Source organism: Mastomys coucha, unplaced genomic scaffold (genome assembly GCF_008632895.1).
Source record: "Mastomys coucha isolate ucsf_1 unplaced genomic scaffold, UCSF_Mcou_1 pScaffold18, whole genome shotgun sequence".
Taxonomy (NCBI): Eukaryota; Metazoa; Chordata; class Mammalia; order Rodentia; family Muridae; genus Mastomys; species Mastomys coucha.
In genome coordinates this window covers 17,892,457-17,917,844 of record NW_022196900.1, presented here as the reverse complement: position 1 = coordinate 17,917,844, position 25,388 = coordinate 17,892,457, and the positions used below count along the sequence as shown (strand labels likewise).

The following is a 25,388-nucleotide window of genomic DNA, read 5'->3' as shown; positions in this document are numbered from 1 at the left end:
TTCCCTGGCAGCTCTTTGGGGACCCCTCCCCCATCTTCTGTCAGTCTTCCCCAGCCATGAACCCTCTCGGACCACCAGCCCGGGTATGCTCCGGGGCCCAGTCTTTGGCATTTTGCACCGCAGGGTTGCGGCGCCCTTCTTGGGCGACCCCCTAGGTTTTTTGTGCCTCACTCCCACTCCATGCTACCCCATGCACACGTCCCCGCGTCCCCTCCCCTTGGCGCAGGTGGCCAGCATTCCCTGCCAATGTTGGCCTTCCGATACTGGATTGAGTAGAATTTTTCACGCGACGCAGGGTTGTTCCGGGGTATCCCGCTTTGGGTGTCAGGCCTTGGTGGAGAAGAAATCCTTGCCTGCTGCTCAGCAGGTGCCCCAAGTTTGGGAAGAGGCTTAGGGGACAGTTTTACCGCTCTGCCTTCTGCCGATTCCCTATGGATGGCCCCCATAGGGAGCCTATCCCAAAGTGCTCCCTGCCTCCCAACCTCGCAGGGGTGTGGAGCGACTTGGGAGCCAACTCAGGCCAGGTCAGCTTTGAACGGACAGAAGCCTTGGCGTGCTGGGAGTTGGCTCCGGGCCCCCTCTGGACTGGCCTACCCACTCGCTCCCACAGCCGGCATTGTGCGTGGGACGCGCAGGGCATCCCGGGGTGGCAGCACCAGGGCCTGCGTCCCGGCCACACACCCACAGGTGGTTGCACCCGGGCCCCGTTCCAGTGGCAAGCTAGGCCAACGCCAGTGTCTCCGACAGGGAGTCCAGCCGCCAAAAGAGCCTTTCTGGCCGAAGGGGCCAGTCAGATCCGATCAAACGATGCACTAACGGGCGCTCACTGCGCTGCGGCAGACGGTGCCTTCGGGAATCTTTTGGGCATGACTGAAGACACCGCAGTAATTGAGCTTTAGATGAGTTACAGATTGTCCGGAGCATTTAGGCCTCCGGACAATCTGTAACTGGGTGGTGGGAATTCTTTGGACTTAAGGAGAGAACACTTAACCTGTAAGGGTTTCAGATGGGAAAAATCATCCTTGCTAGCTTGGGCTCCAATGCTGCTTCGTGTGGGTTTAATTTGGAGACAGTTTCAATTTATGGTAGTTTCATTTTTGTGGTTCCTGTGCTCTATAGGAGAGCATTTTGTCACAAAAATATCCTCGCGAGGCCTTTTCATAGAAAAGGTGCCAACATTCCCCAGCCCAAAGCTGTTGTCTTTTTAAAAGCATGCATGTCACCGCTCCCCAAGAATGAGGCTCTCCAGCTCTGATGCAGAGAGGCAGCCCGAGAGCGGGGAGCAGAGGCTACGTGAGTGGGCAGCTTGGGTTGAGAGAGGATGTGGCGCAGTTTGCATCTGGCAAAGGAATGATAGCCTTGGGAACTTGGTCGGTGCTCCTTGCCTGGTAGTTTTCTTGTCTATTCCCCAGGGATAATTGGCTTATAAAATGTATTGCTACTGTCAGGTTTGTGCGACAGGCTTAAGTGGTGTTTCTGAGATGAAAAATTGCAAACGGAGTAAAGTGCCTGTATGCTAAAGAGTCCAAACAGGTACACAGATGAACAGGTTGGGACGCTGACTGACTGCAGCTGGTGGAGCGATGGGGGAGGGGAACAGCGGCGTCCTAAAAAGGTTTCTTCCCTTTTTATAAAAGGGCACAGAAGAATTCCTCCATCTCGGGTTTCCTTCGGATGGTAGATCTTTTTAATGATTTTTTTTTAAATGTGTGATTTAGTGAACCTCGAATATTATTTATACAAACAGACATATGACCATGCACCATGTCCATAGACAAATAAAAAGCAAATAAATGCTGGCTTTGTCGTGTGAGCTCTCAGGGAGGAAAGATGGAGAAAAATTGCCAGTGAACATGGTTCATTGATTTAAAGATTTATTAGATATTGGAATTGCATAAGTAAATCTCCTCCACAAATGTTCACCGATCGGAGTGCTGGTTCCTGTAATTAATTCTCCCAGCTACAGGGTTTAGTGCCGAGCTGTGGCTCCCCTGTGAATCTGTGGTGTTTGTGCTGTTCCTCAGACCCACTCCACTGGATTCCTCTTCTATGCCTCCTTCTAGGCATTTGGCCCCACGGGTGCTTGTTCTGTCTCTGGATTTTTACTGCTTTCTGGACTATAGCCTGGCTCCTTGTCACACAGATAGGATTTACCTCTGACCTGGTACCCCTAGGCTTCTTCCAATAAAGACCCAGGGACCTAGCCAGACTAACTATGACTCCTTTGTAATTAAAACCCTCTGGTAGCTTCAGGAAGTCCTTTGCTCAGAGTACAAAAGTGGTAATGTGTTGTCATAAACCTTTTTTATTAGCTCCTCTCAGGACAGACACTTGTGTTCCAAAATGGCCTCAAACACAGTAACACTCAAGTATGACCAGGCTGTGGCACCCCGTAGCACTTACTCATCATTTATGGGGTGTCTGGAGTGTGCTGAGCCACTTACTGTAAACACAAAGGTCAGGGAGATATGGCCTGGAGAGGCTCCTGGGAGACACATCTGGAGAGATGTTTTGTATTCTAAGTGATGATGTTAGTAGGAGAAAGGCTCCCTGGTGGGATGTTCCAGAAGGTTGAGAGAGTTGGGCAGGTGGGGGTGTAGGATAGTGAGGTGGGTGTCAGGTAAGAAGGGCTTCCAGAACTTTTTGATGCTTGAAATGAAAGCAGGTTAAATCCACTGTTATTTGGCAAAGTCACGGTCCAGTCGTCATAATTAAGAAAAGAAGAGGCCACTGTCATTTTCCTAGTGAGTCCCCTCCCAGCCAACTTGAGTTGGGTGGTCTGGTTGATTGACTCTGGTAGCACACCTGGATATTCTGAGTCCTTCATGTAGAGAGTCAGAGCTTTCTCGGCACTGAATTAAAAAATGAACGAGAAGGTCTCACCTATATAGTGCACAGTCCAGAGTGAGCTTGGTGCACAAGCCCAGCTTCCAGGTAACACCAACAGTGCCACCCTGAGCTGTTTCTCTTCAGAAACCCTGTCCTCTCCTGCAGGGCACCTCCCTCCTATTAGTCCAGCCATGCTCAGCCTTCAGGTGTGGTCTGGTCTGAGGGAGCCAGGCACTTTCCTTCTATGAATGCGCCTGCCGATCCCACTGCTTGGTGTGCTTGGCAGCAGCACCCACTGTTGACTCATATTAGCTCTCTGTTGACTAAATCCCTGGCATGGCTCTTGCTCGGGCCCCTCCGCTCAGCCTCGCCTCTGTTGTCTGCGTGAGTGCGTGTGATCTTTCAGTAGCCCCGTGTGCAAAGCTGCTGGGACCAGTGGCTTGCCAGTTAGCACTCCCGCCATGCCTTGCAGAGGAAGGCTGGTTGGCCAGTGTAGCATTTGGCACGATTGTTCTCACTGTATCTGGAACTTGGCATCGACTCACTAGGGTACTGTGCAAACTCGGAGAATTTCAGTGTTACTTTATAGCCAGACTGCCACCTGGTCCACTTGGGCTCTTGAGCGTTGGCTTCCCGGTTTTTTAAAATGGGGAGATGAAATGATTAAAAACAAACTAGAATGCTTCAGGAAACAGCAAGGCATCGGAGGATTGCTAGAAAGTTATAATTTTATAAACATCTCATCTTTTTCTATGGAATGTGGAGAAGTTTTAAAAAAATTGTAATGTGGACTTTAGAAAAACAAAAGTGGACCATACCAGGCAGGCTTCCTGTTGATTGACTCTTGCTCAGTGGAATTGGAATCTGGATGCTGTATGAGAAATGCTTTTTAAAAAGGCTTCACTTTAGAAGGGCAAAGAAGCCTCCTCACAGGCTCTTAGGGCTGGTAGAACATCCGTGGGATAGCATGAAGATCATATGCCTTATTTAGGAGTTGAAAAAGCACACCATCCAATGTATATTGGGTGACTGAGGCCAGGGGCCATAAAGTGACTTCCCTTTGGTCACTCCCTGGAGGGCTGGAATGGGCTGCTCCAGGAAGGCACACAGCTGGCTAGGTTGGTTGTAGGATGCTGCCATAAGTTCTTGTTCTGTCTCTGTCTCTGCCTCTCTGTCTCTGTCTCTGTCTCTGTGTCTGTGTCTCTGTGTCTGTCTGTCTGTCTGTCTGTCTCTCTCTCTCTCTCTCTCTCTCTCTCTCTCTCTCAGAAAGGGTGTGTGTATGGGGTAGTTGTTTCTGACAGTGTGAAGCAAAGCAGGTTTTTTTCATTCAGTGTACAATTTTTTTTCTTTTTTTTTAACAAGATGGTTTCACTGTGTTGCCCAGTTTACAACCCCCAGTGATCCACCTGCTTTAGCCTTCTCTGGTGCTGGGACTGCAGGCATGTCTTAAATGTTTTCAGTTTATCTGAGGAAGTGTGTGTGTGTGTGTGTCTGTTAGTGTTATTTTCCTCCTCAATATTTGAGGGCTCTTGGGGCTGGAGAGGCTTCAGCAATTAAGAACACTGGCTGTTCTTCCAGAGGACGAAAGTTCAATTCCCAGAATCTGCTTGGCAACTCACAACTGTCTGTAACTGTGGTTCCAGAGGATCCACAGCACTCACTGGGCACACAGCTGCTGCACACACACGTGTGGTGAACACCTGTACACATAAAGTAATGCAGTTAAAAATTTTAAAAAATCTACAGAGTTCACCCCTAGCATTCAGGGAACCAAGTTCCTGGCTGTTCACAGTCCTCCACTGCAGATGATGCTGGTCACTTTTGTCTCTTCACATTCTCTAATCCACTGTCTCTGGAGAGAGCCAGAGGCAACTGCATTAAACCCAGGATGGGTGTGCCTGTGAGCTCGTGCCTGTATGTCGTGGCCTTGGGGCAGTCTTTGACGTGAGTATTGGCCCATGTTTCAGAGAGCTTGTTTTTGCTGTAGTGGAGTGGACGCTGGGCTGGAGGAGGGATTTGAGGCCAGCTGTGCTGTGGCAGTACTCCAGGTGAAGGGTGAGGAGGGCATCCCTGGGAGAAGGGGCAGAGGGCCCTGGGACAGTTCATAGATGGAATCAGGTGAGCATGTGGGGGAAGGACAAGGTGCCAGTGTGGAGCATGCGTGGGTGATAGGCGTCCCTCACCCTCCATTGTGGGAAGAATGAGGAGGCAAAAAGGAAACCTCCAAGATCTACTGCCTCAGCTGCCTTGCCTGGTCCAGGTCTTTTCATGTAAGTAGATATTGGTGAATGACAGCCCTGCAGCACTTGCCCCACCCCTCGCTGGACCTTCAGTGGGACTCTTGGTGTCTGTCCCCATGAGTCATGAGATTGTGTTGTTTCTGTAAAGTGTGCCTTTATTATAAGCTGAGCTGCGTGAGTGGTAGGCATCCTTCCCTGGTAGGATGTGGCAGAGACTGCCTGAAGCTGGTGCCACACTGGTCAGCGTGAGGAAGGGAGGGGTGTGGTTGGTGAGTCGGGGTTCCCCTGGCCAGGACCAGTAACATGACTCTCTAGAGGTACAAGCTCTGAGCAAACATTAACTTGCTAAGTATTTCCCACGTGCATAATCTCATTGAATCCTGTCCCTGGTTTTGAAATAGCAGAAGGCCATGGGGGTGAGCTTTTCCCTTCTTGTATGAGAACGTAGTGGTCACCACAGATCCTCCTCCTCCTCCAGTATGTGTCCTTCCTACTGCTGGACCTCCTTGGCTGGCTAGCTGCAGATGTCTTCTTCAGCTACTCTGCTCTACCCAGAGAAAAACCCTCATCAAAGGGGTCTGCAGTGTCTGTCCATCACACATACCCCCACCCCACCCTACCCCAGCTTGCTACTGCCGGGGTCACCTGCTGAGTCATCGGTGTACTTTCTCAGGTCGGTGTGTAGGTCCCATCTCAGAGCTAGAAAGTATGGAGAGGCCAGAGATGTTAAAACAGCTTCTCAGATTTCGTGAGAGGTTGGGACCTTGGGTGACATAGTACTGTCTCTCTGTCTGTACTTTTAATCTTTGTGTTTGTATGGAAATGTGTATTTTGGGTGATGAACTGAAAAGGGTCAGTTGGAGAGGCCCCGTTGACCCTGACCGTACAGTGAAGCCGTGGACCTCCACTTGTCACACTCTAGGAATGTACCACAGTGTGTTTGGTCCTCTGAGCTTCCTACTTGGGTGAGAAGCAAGCTTGGAGCCCTCCCTTCCCCCCCTTACTCTTCCTCCTGTTTGTTGGCAGATTCTCTTGAGTTCCTTGCATCAGGGAACATCAGTTGGAACAGGATGGTGGTTGGTTTTAAGTGTCAACTTGACATAATGTAGAACAACCTGGGACCTGCTCTGGTGAGGGATTGTCTGGATCAGGTTGACTTCCGCCCTGACTGTGGGGGCAGGATCGTCTTGATTATGTTAATTGATATAGGAAGAGGAGCTTCAATGTGGACAGCACCATATTCCCTTGAGTTCCCGTCCTGAATTGTGTAAGCAGAGAAGTCAGCTTGAGTAGTAGGTGTGCACAGATTCATTCTCTGCTCGACTGTGGGTGGGACTAGTTGCTTCTAGTTCCTATAACTCGGAATTGTGAATTAAAATAAACCCTTTCTCTCCTAAGCTGGTTTTTTTTGTTTGTTTGTTTGCTTCTTAACCTGCCAGCTAAGCCCCTAGCTCTCTCCTGTAAAACTCAAAGATAACAACAGTTAGCCTTTGTGAGCCTTCCCAGGACCTCTTAGCACAGATGCAAGCAACAGAAATGAACTTAGGAAAGGAAAGAAGTTAGAGTCCTTAAAGCTTGTAAAAGCCTTCAGCCAGCGCTGGTCTGTTGGATGTGGGCTGGAGCCTTGCCTGTGCCCCTTCACTCCAGTGTCACTAATCTTGTATCTGCAGCCTCTGTGGTTTCTCTCCAGCTAACTGTATCATCTCATGATTTAATGTCTATTTACAAAAATTGTTTTTCAAGGTGTTTTTGCTTATGCAAGGCAAATTTTCTGTAGCTAACAAGGCCTATGGAAGCTCTTCCAGTGTGTTGGTGGTGGCAGGTGTGTGTGTGTGTGTGTGTGTGTGTGTGTCTGTGTGTGTGTCTGTGTCTTTCTTGGGATCATAGTCAGTGGAAGACATGTAACCGCATAGGAAGCGGTACAAGCAAGGAGCCGCTGAACTGTGCGATAGAGTTGGAAGAGCTTCGATGCCCCTAGTGGTTGGGTCTGTCCCAAAGGATACATAATAGCACAGCTGTTGTGTTTTGCTAGGTATCTGGGCAGCAGGTGCAAAGGCATAGAGGATAGGAGCAAAGAGGAGGGAGCCCATTTACCCTTGGGCTCCTTGGGAGCAGGTATGAAGGGTTGTAAACTCTGACTGTGTGCCTCCTGAGGGACCTTTGAAGTGCATGAGATCCTGGGTCTGCGCTCAGGAATTCTATGAAGCTCACAAAGACTGTTTTCCCCAGAGTTTTATAGGAGAGTCAGGCTTAGCTGGCAAGTTAGGAAACTTGCCTGAAGCCACACAGCTAGCAAGATCCAGCTTCAGGCGCAGACTGTGGAGAACATGGTCTGAGAATGGTCTGGTAGCTCACCTGGGCATGGGGTGGGTAATTGGCTCTGTGCCTGTCCCAGGGATTCACAGGTGCATGGGAACCCCAGAGTCTTAGGAAGATTTCTGCCTTTGAAGGCCATTTGGGACTTCGGAGCCTGAGATCACATCTTTGGTAGACTGAGTGCAGTTTGTTTGTTTCTTTTTCTTTTTGTTGGTTTTGGTTTTTGGTTTGTTATTTGTTTTTCAAGACAGGGTTTCTCTATGTAGTCCTGGCTGTCCTGGAGTTCACTCCGTAGGATAGGCTGGCCTCCAACTCACAGAGATCCACCTGTCTCTGCCTCTTCCCAGGACCCCTTAGCACAGATGCAGGCAACAGAAATGAACTTAGGAAAGGAAAGAAGTTAGAGTCCTTAAAGCTTGTAAAAGCCTTCAGCCAGTGCTGGTCTGTTGGATGTGGGCTGGAGCCTTGCCTGTGCCCCTTCACTCCAGTGTCGCTAATCTTGTATCTGCAGCCTCTGTGATTTCTCTCCAGCTAACTGTATCATCTGGGGTTAAAGGCATGCAGCACAACCAGCCTGTTCTTCTGACTTGAATGCCAGTCTTCAACACCTAGATCAAAAGCAGTCTTCATAAAGAAGTGTCTAGTAGAACAACATTAAAACTACCATCAAGAAAACCGATTTTCATCTCCCCATCCTGCTGCGTAGCAACTGTTGAGGTGCTGTTTTAGTCTTTGTATAAGCATGGCAGGTTTTGTTATGATTTGTTTTGTAACCTGGGAGTTGAACCCACAGCCCTATACATGGCTAGGCAAGTATTCTCTATTGTTGGGCCTGTTCTTTTCTTAGCAAAATATTTCCCAACTGTACTGGCTTCCTGAGCTTCTCACCCTCTGCTTTCTGCTTCTGGCTGACTTAAATCTGCCCTGCCTCTCTGTGTGTGGCAAGTGAGTAATACCTGCCGCTGTCTTCTCTGTCTCTGGGGGTTGGAGGTTGCTACACAGAGCATCTGCTCTGGTGCCTGTTAAGCACCTTGCCTCCCAGGCTCACAGAATTTGTGTCATTTCTTTAATGGCTTTGCCTGGCAAGGTATTACCTTCTCCTTCCAGGGGGTTTCCAGAGAGCAGATGGCCACAGGCCACGTGCCTGGTAAGTGTGGTCCATCCGGATCTAGTCTGGGTTTCTGGACTCCCTTTCCATTGCTTCCTCCAGCTTAGGTGCATAAGGAGCCCTCCCCTCCTGTTTCATCCTGTGTTCCTGGAAGCTCCCAGGGAGAACCATAAAGTCCCCTGGCCAGAGCTTTACCACACTGTCTCTCTGTCTCAGGAGTTTGGGTTCTGAGAAGTTTTTACTGGCTTTTTCCCCTAGTCCTACCTAGTTAGTGTGCACAGCTTTTTCTTCTTATAGTTAAGAATTAGAAGACTCCTCAGGGTTCTTTCTTAACGTGGTGCCACTCAGTGATTGGTTGCCACAGAAAGCTGGGCTTGGTCCTAGGGTTAGGGTCTTCCACCTTGCTGGTTTCTCTGAGTATACATCCACAAGTGCTGCAGAGGAGACATTCCTGAGCTTTGTGATGTTCTTCCAGACCCTCATCTCAGTGTTGTCTTTGTGTCATGACTTTAGCTTTTGAGTGGCCTGATAATGCCAATTTACTGCCTGTTTCCTTGTTCATCTGCACCTACTCTAAAGTAGAGCTTTTCAAAACTTACAAGGTAACACTGAGCCTACCATTGTAACTATTTTGAGTGTATAGTTATTATACCATCCATCTCTAGAACTTTTTTCTCTTCTTAAATGGAAACTCCAGCCCCATTTGAACACTAACTCTTCATCTCTCCTACCACACAGTACGCCCCCCTCCCTAACCTGGGATCCTTTACCGTCCTCCCTGGGAGTTCCCAGGAACACACAGTGTAACAGGAGGGTTGCTTGTACATCTGAGCTGGAGGAAGCAATGGAAAGGGGGTCTAGGAAACCCAGATTAGGTTCAGATGGATCACACTTACCAGCATCCTTGTTGGGATGCTTGAAAACAACTTTGCATAGGATTAAAAGGGTCAGTTTACCCTTCCTCACTTCCAGGTACATAATCCCAGCTCCTGGTGCCCACCATCCTATCTGTTGTCCCTTTGAAGCTGACTGTTCTCATCTGGTTAATATTCCTTCAGCATTTGCCCTTTGGTGTAAAGCTTGTGCCATTGAGCAGCGACCCTCTCAGTTGTGGGCCGCACACTGCATATCCAACTCTGAGAACTTTATAGATTTTGGACTGCATTACCTCAGACCTCCCCATCCAACAGTGCTGCTCCCTTTGGAGCTGTGGATGCCTTCAGCCCTTCTCTCACTCTCTCTCTCTCTCTCTCTCTCTTTTTGTTTTTGGTTGGTTGTTTTTTTCGAGACAGGGTTTCTTTGTATAGCCCTGGCTGTCTTGGAACTCACTTTGTAGATCAGGCTGGCCTTAAACTCAGAAATCCACCTGGCTCTGCCTCCCAAGTGCTGGGATCAAAGACGTGTGCCACCACTGCCCGGATCTTGTTTTTATTTTAGTTAATTGATTAGTTAATTAATAAGTGCGTGTTTGGGGATGAGAGTCTGTGCACATGCTATGGTGCATGTTTGGCCAGTAGAAGATGACTTGCAGGACTGGGTGCTTGCTTTCTACCATGTCGGACTGGGGGCTCAAACTCAGACCCTCAGGCTTGGCAGCAGGCCCTTACCTGCTGTGCCCTTACCTCTTGGTTGATGGAACCGTGATGTCTCCCTTGGAACTTGCTCTGTGCTTAGTATCTTCTAACCCTGCCTTAGTCTGGCGGTGGTGGTGGGAATTAGGAAGCCGGTTTTCTTTCTCCCGTTACATTTTTTTTTGTCAGAGTTGCCCAGTCCAGAGTATTAAAAAGTGAAATATAATTACACAAGAATTTTTGTTGAGACAGGGTCTCACTCTAGCTCAGGTTGACCTAGTGCTCACTCTGTAGCCCTTTCTGGTCTCAACTCACATCGAACCTCCTATCCTCGGCCTCTGCAGTGCTAGATGTGGGTCACCGTGCCTGGTCTGATGTTCTAGAACAGGAAGAATTTAAACCAGAACAATGCAGTGAGGATCCTTGTACCCTAACCACCCAGCACAAGCACGGACCAATCCCCAGTGCATGGCTCTGAAATGCTTTGCGGGGTACACTCCTGCTCTTCTTCCTGAAGCTTGCCTTAGTCCTCTCTTTCTGTCTAAGGACTTTGCCTGAGCAGTACATTGTTACTGTCTTGTGCTGTGAGCTGAGGTTGCTTTCCTTTTAGCCTTGTGTGTGAGAGACCCATCCATGATGATGAGGCACTGGGTGGCTAACTGCTCTACAGTTACTCTGTTGCATAACTATAGTGGATCCGTTTAGCCTTTGGAGACATCTGGGATGCTTTCAGTTTAGAGCTATTTGGAAAAAAACCCCACTTTGTCAAACCTTCTTGACTTGATCCCCAGGTTGGCATTATGCAAGTGTCTCTTCCAGGATGCATAACTATGGGGGTAGGCTAGACCTCTTAATGTTATGCCAAGTTGTTTCTCAACATCCCAGTAGCATGTAAAGACACCAGTAATCCCTTCTGCTCTGGTGTCAGGCATTCTGCAGCATTTGTTTGTTTGTTGTTTGTTTGTTTGTTTTATAACTGCGGTCTAGTGGGAGTGACAACAATGCTTGTGGTCTTCCTTTTTTTTGGTGCCGGGGATTGAACCAGTTCCTCATGAATGCTGGGCAGGGCTCCTGCTCTTGAGCCAGTCCCCTCACCTCCCACCTTCACTCTTCCTCAATTAATGGTAGGATTAAATGTTAGTCGCCCGGATCTCCTTCTGGACCACTCAGCCTTAGCCCCATTGCCTGCTTTTGCCTTGGCTAGCACCATGATTTCCCATTGTGCTGGACTTCTGAGCAAGCTTCTCTTAGCCCCTCCCTCAGAGAACACAGTCAGCAGGCTTCCTTGGCAGCCTCTGCTCACTGAAGAGGAGTTGTCGGTGTTTGACTCTGCTGTCAACAGCATGAGCTGCATTAGCAGCTGCTGGGGGCTTTGGGCGAGCAGTAAGTGGTGAGAGAGAATCTTGGCTTCACTCTGCCCACGTTTGTGCTGGCGTGTGCATGTGCATGCGAACGCTCGTGCATGTGTGTATTTGTACAGGTACACGTGTGGGGGTGTATGTGTACATGAGTGGATCTGCATGTGGAGGCCAGAGAACAATTTAGAGTGCTATTCCTCAGGTACCACCCACCATTTTTGTTGTTGTTGTTGTTGTTTTTTAATATTCCTCTCCCCCCCCCCCCGTGTGTACATGTATGTGTATGTGTGTGTGTGAGTCATATGTATGAATGCATGTGACACAGTGAGTATGTGGAGGGCAGAGAACAACTTTGTGGATTTTGTTCTGCCTTTCTACCTTTGGATGGCTTCTGGGTCCCTAGCTTTATTTTATTATTATATTATATTTTATTTTATTTTATTTAGACAGAGTCTCTTATTGGCTTGGATTCTGTTAATCTGGCTGGTGAGGGAGCCCCAAGGATCTACCTGTTTGCGTTTCAGCACCAGGCTATTACAAGTGTGTGCCGCAATACTTTACATGGGTTTTGGAAATTGAGTTTAGGTCCCCATACTTTTAAAGTAAGTGTCTTACTGACTGGGCTGTCACCCCAGAACTCTATAATGGACTCTAAGTGTGGATCTTGAGGATTTGGTATTGATGCAGGCACTCTGTGACTCTTTTATACCGGCAGCTCTGGCCTTCCCCAGTGACTCTAAAATAAATTTCAGATATGCTGTTTCAAACATGTACTTCATTAGGTATCTCTGAAAGAAATGCTACACTTTAAAAAGGATACACAAGTCTTTGAAAACATCTCAATATATTGTAACAGTGGCTTTTAGGTATCATGTATTTAGCTAATGTCAAGACTTTTCCTCATTTTTTTTTTGGCAGAGTCCAATTGTGCTTTGTTGACAGTCTCCATGAAGCAGTTGGCTAGCCCTCTCTCTTCTTTCAGATTTCATCCATTACCATGTATTTGTTGCAGAAGCTGAGACATCTGTCCTGTATATGTTCCTAGTTTTCTGGATTTTGCCACATTTGGTCACTCTGGCAACTGGTCGCATTTGAGGCCCCTGAATCAGGATGTGTACATCACTGGGATAGGTTTCTGATGCTCGGAAATGTAGGTGGAGATACATAACTACACCTGATGTAGATACTCAGTGGGAAGGCCTAACGTGTAGGACCTGGGAGAAAACTCCTGGATGAATAGAAAGTACCATGGAGAGACTTTGCACTCTGAGGGCAAGCAGGGGATCAGCTTTCAAGGTGGCTGGAACAGCGTATGCAAAGGCCCTAGGGGCTTGAAACAGTACGTTCAAGGTTCCTGCCCCTTGCTCTGTGCATGCCAGCAAGCCTAACCCTTTTCCACTGGTCTTGTCTCTCTGAAGACGTTCAAATTTCTCTCTTTAGATGGAAGGAAGGAAGGAGCGTCTTCTTTTTCTTCAGTGTGCTTTCGGTTTCTTCACCAGCTCCTTGATAGACACTTTTTCATCCTGATCGCTCCTGTCTGGGTACCCTTTACCCTTACAGGGAGCCCTTTGAAAGTCCTTTCTATCTCTCCCTGCTGGGTATGCCAGCATGTTTCAGGGAACACAGAGCCAGAGAACACTCCGGACAGAATGAAGCTATCTAACTCTGGGTTGGTTGGAATGACTGAGTGTTAGGCTTGCCTGAAAATGCTCACTGCTCTCTCCAGCGCACAATGAGAATATAAACAGGGCGGCTTTGGGCAGGCAGCTCTCTCAGATTTTCTTGGTGACACCCACTCATTTAGCCACCATACTCTCCACGAGGCTCCACTATCTGCCTCTTCTAAAGCAGGCAGGGGCTTCTAAAGCAGCCGTGGTGGGGTTCTCTGGCCTGTGATAGGGACACGGGCGTCCTCTAGGCACCTGATATTTGGTAAAGGCCCAGGTGGGTTAGTTATTAACCTGCCATGCACTCTCAGCTGCCCATCCCTGGCTTTCATCTGCCGCAAGCCTTTTATTGTTTCTATGGGCTGGGGCTTGAGACCAAGGCTCAAGCAGCCTGCTCTGTATCTGTTAGTCCGCACCAGTACACTTTGATGACAGTGAGGATGGCTGGTCAGAGTTCAGGGAGGGGCCCAGGCTGGCTTGGAACTGGGGTCCAGGTCAGGCATATTAGCCGCCAGTGGCAGATCTAGTAGGGCAAGGAGATTTTATGGGATCAGGACTGTCTTAATGGGAATAGGAGGAATCTAAGCTTGGGAACATGTTTTCCAGGATACACTGCTATTCTAGAACTAGGGGTTTGTTGATCTTGAATCCAGAAAGCCTTAGCACTGTGAGGAAGGGCAAGATCCACTGCCCCCGACCCCAGTTTTGCTGTAGAGCAGAATGAACCTGTAGTCTTAGCCAAGTGTGGAGGTACATGCAGGCATGCCTGTCCTGTAATCTGGGTCCTGAGGAGGCCAAGGCAGGAGGATCATTACACAGTGGAGGGCAGCCAAGGTTACGTCATGAGACCCTGTCTGTAAAAGCAGTAGCATCTAAAGTAAAATCTATATAGTCTTGCTGGGCAGTGGTGGCACTCTTTAATCCCAGCACCCTGGAGACAGAGGCAGGTGGATTTTGTGAGTTTGAGGCCAGCCTGATCTACAGAGTGAGTTCCAGGACAGCCAGAGTTATACAGACAAGCTAAACCTTAAAAACAGTAACAACAAAAACCCAAACCAAACCAAAAAACTATATAGTTTTTTCATTAAAGAGACCATAGTCTCAGGCTGGTGAGATGACTCAGCAGGTAAGAGCACTGACTGCTTTTCCAAAGGTCCTGAGTTCAAATCCCACAATCATATGGTGGCTCACAACCACCGGTAATGAAATCTGACACCCTCTTCTGTTGCATCTGAAGTCAGCTACAGTGTACTTATATAATAATAATAATAAATAAATCTTTGGGCCGGAGCAAGCAGGGACTGAGTGGGCAGGGCCTACCGGAGGGAGCAGAGGTCCTAAAAATTCAATTCCCAACAACCACATGAAGGCTCACAACCATCTGTACAGCTACAGTATACTCACATAAATAAATAAATAAATCTTAAAAAAATTAAAAAGAGATCATAGTCTCTTCATTAAAGAAAAGTGGAAAGCTTGTGTGTTGTCTTTGTGTGTATGTGTGTTTGTGTGTGAGACAGGTGCCCAACGGAGGTCAGAGGACAACCTTCCGTATTTGTCCTTGACCTTCACTTTGAGGCAGGATCTCTTTACTGTTTACTGAATGTCCATCAAGCTAGCTGGCCTGTGAGCTTCCAAGAATTCTCCTGTCTCTGCCTCCCATCACCTTGTAGGAATGTTGAGAATGTTGAGATTGTAGATGTGTGTGCAGTTCTGCACCTCGCTTTTTAATGTGGGTTCTGAGCATTTGAACTCAGGTCCTCACGCTTGCACAGTGAGAAGTTACCCACTAAGCCCTCTCCCTGCCTTGTGTTCTCTTTTAAAAGAAAAAAGGATCGTGTGCACTAGAATTACTTTAATGTGCCGTTTAATTTATTCACTCACAGGGAGTTGAGCCTTTCCCATTCAGGAGTTGCCCAGATGGCTAGAGTATTCCATTTACCAAAGAGACCTGTCCTATTACAGCTATTTCATCTATCAAAAGAAATAAACCACAGTGCCCCTAGCTTATGTAAGACCCTCTGTGGGGTTGGCAGATGCTCAGAAGCAGAGCCCCACATCCAGGAGCACATGCAGGGTAGGGTACAGGATTGTCCTTGACATGCTTCCTGCTCCTTCTGCAAAGGAGACGGTGGCTTGTTTTGATGTCCTAGGTGAACCTGCTACAGGTTTACTACTCTCCCAGATTCCAAGACTCCCACCAAAAGGACACAGCTCCGTGGTGTGTATCCCTTCCCAGTTGTCCCAGACTTCAAATGATCTGGGATCTTGGATCATCTCTGTGCAGTGTGCCAGCCTTCAGCACATTGTGGCCTCAGTCCTTGGGTTATAATGATGTTTTTAAATTTTTTACTTATTTAGTTTATATGTATGGGTATTTTGCCTGTATGTATGTCTGTGCGTCATGGGCATGCCTGGTGCCTGTGGAGGCCAGAAGGTGTGGGATCCCCTGTTACAAACAGTTGTGAGCTGCCATGTGGGTGCTGGGAATTGAATGTGGGTCCTCTGGAAGAGTAGCCAATAATGGCCTTAACTACTGAGCTATCTCTCCAGCTCATGGAATAGTGATTTTAAAAATTTTCATATATTCTAGAATCTCCTGGGGAGCTTTTTAAAGTGCATTTTCTGGGACACACCTCAAGTTCTTAATAACCCCCAGGATTACTGGATAAGGGTGGGGCAGGATGCTATCCTCAGAATGTTTCAAGGTTTCTAGGTGATTTCTTGGGCATCATTAAAATGGAGAACTAATGTTTCACAGGTCCACATCTTAACAGCTGTGTGTGTGTGTGTGTGTGTGTGTGTGTGTGTGTGTACATATCAGGTTCTTCCCTTTCCTAGCTTTATTTTGTACTTGTGGTACCTCTCTGGCAGAGTTTTAGGTGTTCTAATTTTAGGGGCACTCTACAGCAAGATTTTGGCCCTATACCCATAGCTAGAACCAGTAGAACCAGACTTGAACCATTTTCAGGTGCAAAATTAACAGCCCCGCAGTCTCTGTGACTCTCACCTGAGTCAGTACCCACTTACCACCCAGACTGCCTGTTTGCCTCCCTTTTGTTATCTGCCTTTTTCTTTTTCCTTCCTTCCTTCCTTTCTTCCTTCCTTTCTTCCTTCCTCCCTCTCCCCCTTTTTTCCTTTTTTTCCTGAGACAGAGTTTTGCTATGTAGTTTAAAGGCTACCCTGGAGTTCACTGTGTATCTCAGAACTGGCCCCAAACTCACAGAAGTCCTCCTGCCTCAGCCTCCTGGGTGCTAGGATTCAGGCATGTATTGGTATTGACCTCTTTTTAGTTGACTCTTACCTCTTCAGGGCCCTGCTATCTCTCCAGGCTCACTCATCTCAGCTGGAACTTGTCATTTGCCATCCCCTGACCCTCCTTCCTTTCCTTCCTGGGAACTTGTGGGAGGGACACTTTTGCCACAGGCAGGTCTAACGCTTTTCGTGGGATAGCTGTTCTTTATATCCTCATTAGAATAATATATAGCTCTACTAGCCTTTTATTTTTGCAAATGATTTCTCATTGTGGTGAAACTGGTATGGCATAAAGTTTAAGGTGAATGGCACCTGTTATATTCAGTGTTGTGTACCTTGTACCCATTAAGCAGGCACTCCCCACTGCTCCTTTGCTCTAGGCAACCTAATCTTTTGTCTTTGTGTCTTTGCTGTCGCTGGGCATTTAAGTAGACTCCTACCATGGGTGGTAGTTTCTGTCTGCCTGCCTTGACTTAGCATAATGTCTTTAAGGTACACTAGACATTTTCCTTATTCATTACCGAGGTTTTATGGCTTAGTGTAGTCTGTGTCACAGATAGTCCGACTGGCACCCTTACGATACAAATGAGGAGATGGGATTATGGAACATTTAAGCCGCTCCTAGAGCACACATATCGAGCATACATAGTATATAAAGATCCCTGGCTCCCACACTGACCTGCTGTTGTCTCCTCTTAACCTTGACCCTTTGAGTCTGTGCTAGCTGTGCTGCTGTAAGCTCAGCTCAGCCTTTGAAGTTAAAGGGTAAGAAAGAAACTTTATGAGGGACTCTGAAGTCTATGCATAGCATATGATACGGCTCTGGGAGCAGAAGTCACCTATGCTGCTTCACAGGGAGCTGCTGAGCAGGACTGTTAGTTCAAAGTTCTTGGCTTAATTAGACTGGGTCAATTGTTAAATGTTGAGTCTTGAGCTGTGTGTATGGTGTGATAAGCCAGCTGGTTTTGGAAGAGTACTGTTTGTTGAAAATGATATGAGGGCTCCTGAAGGTAGCAGTTACCCCCAAATAAAGGTATTCCTCAAAAGCTGTGTTTGTGCTATACCAGCAGAGCTTCAAGCTGAATGCAAAGCCACTCTGATGCCACTCCATAGCCACCCAGTGCTTTACAAGGTTTTGTTTCCCTGTGGTTTTGGTTTTTTGAGACAGGGTTTCTCTGTGTAACAGCCCTGGCTGTCCTGGAAATCACTCGGTAGATCAGACTGACCTCGAACTCCGAAATCCGCCTGCCTCTGCCTCCCAAGTGCTGGGATTAAAGGCGTGCACCACCACTGCCTGGCTTGTTTCCCTGTTTTATGGAGGGGCCAACAGAGGTGTCAAACAGTAAAGTCTCATCTGGGATCTTGCCTCTAGAAATGAGATGGGCCCAGGAAGCCTGGCTTCAGCTTTCTGTGTTTCATCTTTCAATATTTTCTTTAAAATTTGGGGTGGGGGAAGTTTGGTAAGGTGACTCAGTTTGTAAAGAGTTTGCCAAGCAAGCATGAGACCCTGAATTTGGATCCATAGTGCTGTGTAAAAAGCTCAGTATTATGTGCCTGCAATTTCAGGGCTGGGGAGCCAGAGACTGGCAGACCCTGAAGCCCTCTCTGGTCCAGCTAGGATGATTGGGTGACTGTAGGTTAGTGGGACAGAGTGTCTCAAAACCAAACCAGTCAACAAAGGATGGGGTTGAGAATGTGGGGTATAGGAGAGGCAAGAGGGGACATACGGGAAATGGAAGAGGAGACTAGAGCTATGCTATACAGGGAGATTAGCAAGGTGTGTCGGAGAGATGGGGAAAGATGATCTACTAAAAACATATTTATTTTAAAAATGTTATAATGATGGTCTGGAGAGATGGCTCAGCAGTTCTTTTTCTAGAGGGCACAGGTCAGGATCCGATATTGGCTTCTGACCTCAGCTGGTGCCAGGCATGCATATGGTGCACGTACATGCATACAGGCAAAATGACCATACACATAAAATAAATAATTCTAAAGTATTAAAGCAGAAAATGTCACAATGCTCTCTATTACTTTGTATACTAACTTAAAAAATGAAAGCAAGGTTGGAGAAGTAACTGAGCCAGGATGTCATGCTCTGGCCTCCATACTCCCATGCACCCCATCACATACAGTTCCCATACATCAACACAACCCCCTCCCCTCCCCATTTTGGGCAATAACATACATTTCTTAGACTATGAGAACAGAGCATCTGGTTGCTTGGATAGAAAAAGGAAGAAAAAAATAGTTTTCTATTAGAAGTGGTGTTTACCTGTCATGACAATTCTATGGTTTTAAATCGAGAGGGAGAACATTTTTCCCCAAGACCACAAAAAATGCAACCAGTCACCTTGTCCATACCTTTAAGAAGGAAACTCACGGGGCTGGAGAGATGGCTCAGCGGTTAAGAGCACCGACTGCTCTTCCAGAGGTCCTGAGTTCAATTCCCAGCAACCACATGGTGGCTCACAACCATCCGTAACAAGATCTGACAACTTCTTCTGGAGTGTCTGAAGACAGCAACAGTGTACTTACATACATGAAATAAATAAACAAATGAATAAATGAATAAATTTAAAAAAAAGAAGGAAACCCATGCAACAACACATGTTGTCAGTCTTTACACTGCACTGCCTCTTATGTTTTTGTTGTCAGTCTTCACACTGCACTGCCTCTTACATTTTTGGAATAGTTGAGGGAGTCTGGTCCTTGTCATGGGGAAGGGGGACCCTTAAGTTGTCTGTAGTGACACAGGAATCCAAGGTGGACCGGGTGGAAAAGACACTTATTGGGTGCATATGGCTCCCAGTAGGAGCAAGGCTTGGTCTGTAAGGTTCTGTGGATCTTCCTGAGTCCTTGCAGCCCTCTCCATGAGAACCCCACCAGGCATGGTGCAGTTGATGTTATTTGGCTGAGGAGATCACTGTCATGGGATGGGTCAAGCCCCTCCTCTCTCACTTACATATTGACATTCTAGTCCCTATTATGGGTTAAGGCCTTTCAAGAGACCATTCAGGTAAACCGAGGGCGCGGAAACAGTCCTCAGTCCAACACTTGACTGTTCTCTTATGTGAACAGGGGATCAGGACACAGACACGCAGGGACCACTAAATGAACAAGGAAAGAGGCCTCCAGACGAACTAGCCCTGTTTCTACCATGAATAGGGAGGAAATACATTTCTGTTGTTTCAACCCTGAGTCCATGGTGTTTTGTTCTGACATCTTGAACAAACTGATATTGCGGCTGAGACCTAGAGAATTCTGCTTGCTCTTTTGACTTTTGAGCTAGCTACTGGCCAAGTCGCCATGCCTTTTCTGATGGCCACAGTATGACGTGGAATGATAAGCACTCTCCCAGCTGGACAAATGAAGCTCCATGGGATTCAGTGGGAGGGAAAGAGGCTTTGGTTGGGGATGGTTTTGAGGGGGAGGTGACAGACTTCATGTAGATGGTCCAGGTAGGAACAGCCTCTCTGAGGAGGTCATGCAGCAGGGGCTCCCAGGAGGCTGAGCCTGAGGAGATGGGCAGGAAAGCTGTGGCCACTGAGTGCTCTGGAGCAGTGGAGGTAGGAGTTGTAGGGTGCTAGACAGCCTGCCTGCAGGCACAGGTGAGCTGAAGTGCAGTGGTCAGTTAGCTTGGTGGTGGGCCTGTGAATTTGGTGGTTGGATTTAATGGTGGGACTTATGGTAAAGAGCAGATGTCTTCCTGTCTATGTATGGCAAGTTGCTGAGATTGAGAGCTCAGGAGGAGAACATCTTAAAGAAGGGTCACTGGTTCTTTGCTTTTGTAAAGTTTGGTGTGTGTGTGTGTGTGTGTGTGTGTGTTTAAGGTGCCACAACCCCATGGCACCTTTATTCTTCGTTGGTTTACATGAGGCCAGCACAAGAGACCAGTAGGTCAGACCCCTAAGGAGAGATCTAGGAAGATTTGAATGGAAACTGTAGCCAGGAGGTCCAGTGGAGGAAGTGAAGCACAGCCATAGTGGACCTTGTGAGGTACTTTCCCTGCCAGGCGCCAGCTACTTGCTTCCTGTGAACTCTGAACCCAGAGTAGCTGAGCATGTGTGTAGTGTCACTGTCACCAGCTGGTACAGGTGATGAAAGAGAGGCAATGCCTACTCTCTGCTCTGTTGCCTTACACATGCAAGGTATCAACACTTTCCAAGGAGAGAGAAAAAACAAGCAGGCATTTCTTAAGTGGTGCTGTGTACGGAATTGAGCCAGGTACCAGACAGAGTCGAGACTGCCTAAGAAGGGTATCTTTCCCCACGTTACTGGCTAGTTAGTAAGAAATGGGGCCGTCTGCAATCGCAGAGAACACTTCGGGTTTTATATAGTTTTACCATGAATTGTTGAGAACACGGGAGGGGACAAAGAGACCAGGAAAGTCCACCCTGCTTTTTCTGAGGATGGCAAAAGCCAGCTCTGTCAGAGCACTGGGACAGATGCTATGGACACAGCAGGGAAAGAAACTGGAGTCCGTGACATAGACACAGGGAAGACAGCTTGGCTCTAGCAGTTCATTAAGAACCATACTTCTGAGTCCCGGTGGGGATTATACCTGAAACATGGATTTCAAGGCTTGCTAGGTATTTATAGAGGGAAGTACAGGGGAGGTGACAGAGATGTGCGGATGCTGGCTTGGCTTAAGCTTGATCTTATCTTCCTTTCTTCTTTTAAAAAAATAGGACATAAATCTCATTGTGTTGCCCAGGCTGGCCTGGAACTCCTGGGCCCAAGTGGTCATCCTGCCTTAGCCTCCATGCCTGGTGTATACCCCTGTGCCAAACTCAGAATGAATTGTGAAGATGAATTTTGGTATTCATGCCTGTTATCCTGGCTGCAATTAACCTCACTGGAAAGGGGAGCTTGTGCTTCCATTTATATGCGGGTCTGAATGGGCAGAGCTCATCCTTGGACGAGGCAAATCAGCATAGCTGCTGCCTCTGGTAGATGGAGGAGGGAGAGTCACTCAGATGTGTGCATTTCTATAGAGACACTGCTTAGTGCATGTCCCAAAGAATTCTTTTAAATCGATGAAGGGGGGTGGGTGGAGATGGCATGGACCAGTGACCATGGCTAAAGCCAAGGGGACAGGTGTTTGTATTCCATCGACCTTTCGTCTGACACTGCCCATGATGTATTTTCTTTTAGTGGTGTAAATAGAGGCAGTTGATTAAGAAAGGGAAAGCGCAGCCTCCCTGAGGGTGGCTGTGGGCTAGTGAGCAGGGAAGACAAGCACGGAAAAGCCAGTGGGGAGCTGTAAAAATAAGCAGTCTATCTAGTCCTCTGTTGACTCCGCCTTCCTGGAAATCTGTCTGCTGTACCCAGAGGAGGGCACGGAGGAGCAGGCCTGTCTTCCTGGCCATCATCTGGGTTTGCTTGTTTTCTGCTTTCCTGGGCACTGAGAACTTTGGCTTCTCCCGCTGTCCTCTGGCACTGGCCAGTCCTTTGCCCATCCCTGTTATCAGGAAACAGACCCTCCCTTCCGCTGACTTTGACCGCTGTACCACCCATCATCGAGTGTCCTTATCTCCTCCCTGCTCTATGTCCCAGGTCTTTCTCTTCTGTGGGTGAGCACACAAAAGGGGAATTCACTGGATCTCATTTCTCTTCCTTTTACAATTGTAAAGTGCCACCTGTGCCTTTGTTCGAGGATGCAGGCTGGGCTGGGAATCCAGGGTGCTCTCCCCACACTCTGGTGAAAGATAAACACCCTGTGATTTTCCCTAGGTATGGGCTTCAAAACAGACACAATAAATCTGTGGTGCTGAGGGAAGGGGGGAAGAGATGAAATCTGGGAAGAGGCACACGGAAGCCTCCAGCAGGCCCAAGTTAAACTGGGGAAGGTTTGGTTCCTGTCCTGGAGGGTGTCTGCCCAGGCTGTCCACACTGGGGAATGCCTTACTGGACCTGTGGATTTTCTATGTATGTCACACTTCAGTCTTTTTTTTTTTTTTTTTTTTTAAGGCAACTAGAGGTCTAAGCAAAGTCTTAAAACAATACTATCCATTTTATATAAAAATTTGTCTTTCTAGATTTTCATCAAACACTGGAAAAATGTGATATGTATTCTGCCCTGCCTCAGAGTGGCAGTTGATTGGGTCTTTGTGGTGACCCCATCCCACCCCTTGTGATCAATTTTTGGTCTCTGCAGCATCCACTATAAGTCGCCCAGAATGTGTGGCAACCCTGTTATTGATGTTTCTCTTCCTTTGCATGGTCTAAGTTTCTTAGAAGGCATGGGATTAGGGCTGGTTCAAGTCTGGTTCGGTGCCAGGGCCTTGGGACCCGTGTCATTCCAGGTGTGTTCTACCTGAACTGGTGGAAGTTGAGGTTAGTTTATGACCAACCTGGGCAGTTACTATATTTGTTCTTAGGTGTTTGGTTCTGTAAATAATTTCCTACATGTGCATTCTATTTTCAAGTAACATTTCACAATAGTCCTGGTTCACGTTCCTGCCCTGCTTGGCATTCCATTGTCCCTTACAAAAATGCATATGTAATTGGGGTGTTTCCACCCCCTACACACACACTTAATGGCTGGGCGAAGCAGACTTTGTATGGTGAACTTGGGCCAAAAAAATTTTTTTTAAGATTTATTTATTTATTTTATGTATATGAGTACACACTGTAGCTGTACAGATAGTTGTGAGCCTTCATCTAGTTGTTGGGAAATGACTTTTAGGACCTCTGCTCACTCTGGTTGGCCCCGCTCGGCCCCGCTCGGTCTGGTAGACCTTGCTTGCTCAGTCCCTTGCTTGCTCTGTCCCAAAGATTTATTTATTATTATAAATGAGTACACTGTAGCTGTCTTCAGATGCACCAGGAGAGGGTGTCAGATCTCATTACAGGTGGTTGTGAGCCTCCATGTAGTTGCTGGGATTTGAACTCAGGACCATTGGAAGAACAGTTGGTGCTCTTACCCACTGAGCCATCTCACCAGCTCAAGATTTTTTTTGTTTGTTTGTTTTTTTGAGACAGGGTTTCTCTGTATAGCCCTGGCTGTCCTGGAACTCACTCTGTAGACTAAGCTGGCCTCGAACTCAGAAATCCACCTGTCTCTGCCTCCCAAGTGCTGGGATTAAAGATGTGTGCCACCTCTGCCTGGCTCAAGACTTTTTTTTTTAAAGATTTATTTATTTTATATATGTGAGTACATGGTTGCTGTCTTCAGACACACCAGAAGAGGACATCAGGCTCTCAACCGCTGAGGCCTCTCTCTAGCCCCTACAGCCAAGGTTTTATTTTATTTTATTTTATTTTATTTATTTATTTTTAAATATTCTCTCTTTTTTTTAAGATTTATTTATTATTATCCATAAGTACACTGTAGCTGTCTTCAGACGCACCAGAAGAGGGCATCAGGTCTCATTACGGGTGGTTGTGAGTCACCATGTGGTTGCTGGGATTTGAACTCAGGACCTTTGGAAGAGCAGTCAGTGCTCTTACCTGCTGAGCCATCTTTCTCCAGCCTCAGCCAAGGTTTTAATCCCAGCAACTCACACTAATTGCAAACCATATGGGGGAGGGGGAGAGACATTTTGATGTTTCCCTTGCAGACCCAAACCTAAGGAGAGACTGAGTCACACATCTTCCTTTTCTCCATGTGAACCTGTGGTTCTCTCCGCTGCCCTCTTCTTTCTGCTTGGCCACTGAGCTTCACGCCTAGCTTCTCCCTGCCTCTCCTCAGACAGGCAGTGACTTTTACTCTTTTTGTTTTTGTTGTTAGCTGGTTTGTTTGTTTGAAACAAGCTGTCCCTCTGTAGCCCTGGCTGACCTGGAACTTGCTTTATACACCAGATAATTCTTGAACTCATAAGAGATCCACCTGCCTCTACCTCCTGAGTGCTAGGATTAAAGGTGTGCACCATCACACATGGCTCCTTTTTAAAAACAAAACAAAACAAAAAAGATTTATTTATTCTTATTTTATGTGTCTGCATGTTTGGCTGTTTGTAAGTACACCGCATGTGTAGCTGGTAGCTTTGGAAACCACAAGAGGGTATAGGATGCTCTGCAGCTAGAGTTAAAGTAGCTGTCAGCTGTCCTGTGGGTGCTGGGAACTGAATCTGGGTCCTCTGCAAGAGCAACAAGTGCTCAGAACAGCTGAGCCACCTCTCAGCCCCTGCATTAAAAACAAAAACTAAAACAACCCCCCAAAGCAAAACCCAAACAACAAGAACAACAAAACTATGGAGTCACCACCTCCGACCCCCAAAAAAGAAAGATCAAAAGTTAAAACCCATCTCTAAAACCAGCTTCATTTTTATGTGCCGGCATCAGATGAATGGATAAAGATGCCGCAGTTATAGTTTTAGGACTGCTGGAAACACAGATGGTGTTAAAAGAAGTCTCCTTGGCTTTTCTATTCATTAACCTTATTGAACCATTTACACACACTCAGTGTAATCCTCGCTGTGTGTAACAATTGGTGTTATTCTCTTTTATAGACCGTCAGAGACCTAAGGAGCATTGTGTGCATTGTTGTCTGTGGCCAGGAAGCCACCAGGTTTCCTCTTCGGCACCAGTGCCTAAGGGCTGCCATGCCATGCCGAGAAGGGCCTTGCTTACAGTGGGGTGGGTAGAGAGGTCCTGGACACACGTTCTCCCCCCTGGAGCGGGATGTGCTGAGTGCGCTTTCTCATTTTGCCCCCACTCCCCTTGGCTGCACAGGCTCCACCTTATAGATGAAGCAAACCTACAAGGTGCAGGGTCTGAGTCTGACCATGCTGGCTGTAGGCCTTGGGGCCTAGAGTCCAACCTTCCCTAACTGGAAGCCCCAGTCCCTCCCTCTGTCAGTTGGCTAGAGCTACTAGAGCAGTGTGCCACCTGCTGGGAACTGTAAACAGGGAAGTCTGCTGGCTTCATTCTTGGAGCTGAGACCACAGTGCTGGTGGCACTTTTCCTGTCCTCCCGTGGACTTTCCTCAGGGCATGTTCATCCCTTGTGTCTCTCCTGTGTGTCCTGTCCTGTTCTCTACTCTCTTCTTCTTCTTCTTTTTCACTTGTATTTAGTGTGTGTGTGTATGTGTGTTTTGT

At 47.4% G+C, this 25,388-nt stretch overlaps 1 protein-coding gene across 6 annotated transcripts in view; it reads left to right on the top strand.

Moving 5' to 3' along the window:
• Epb41l4b (erythrocyte membrane protein band 4.1 like 4B) overlaps nt 1-25,388 on the top strand; it is a 161,192-nt gene that overhangs the window by 1,095 nt on the left and 134,709 nt on the right. The window lies entirely within an intron of this gene.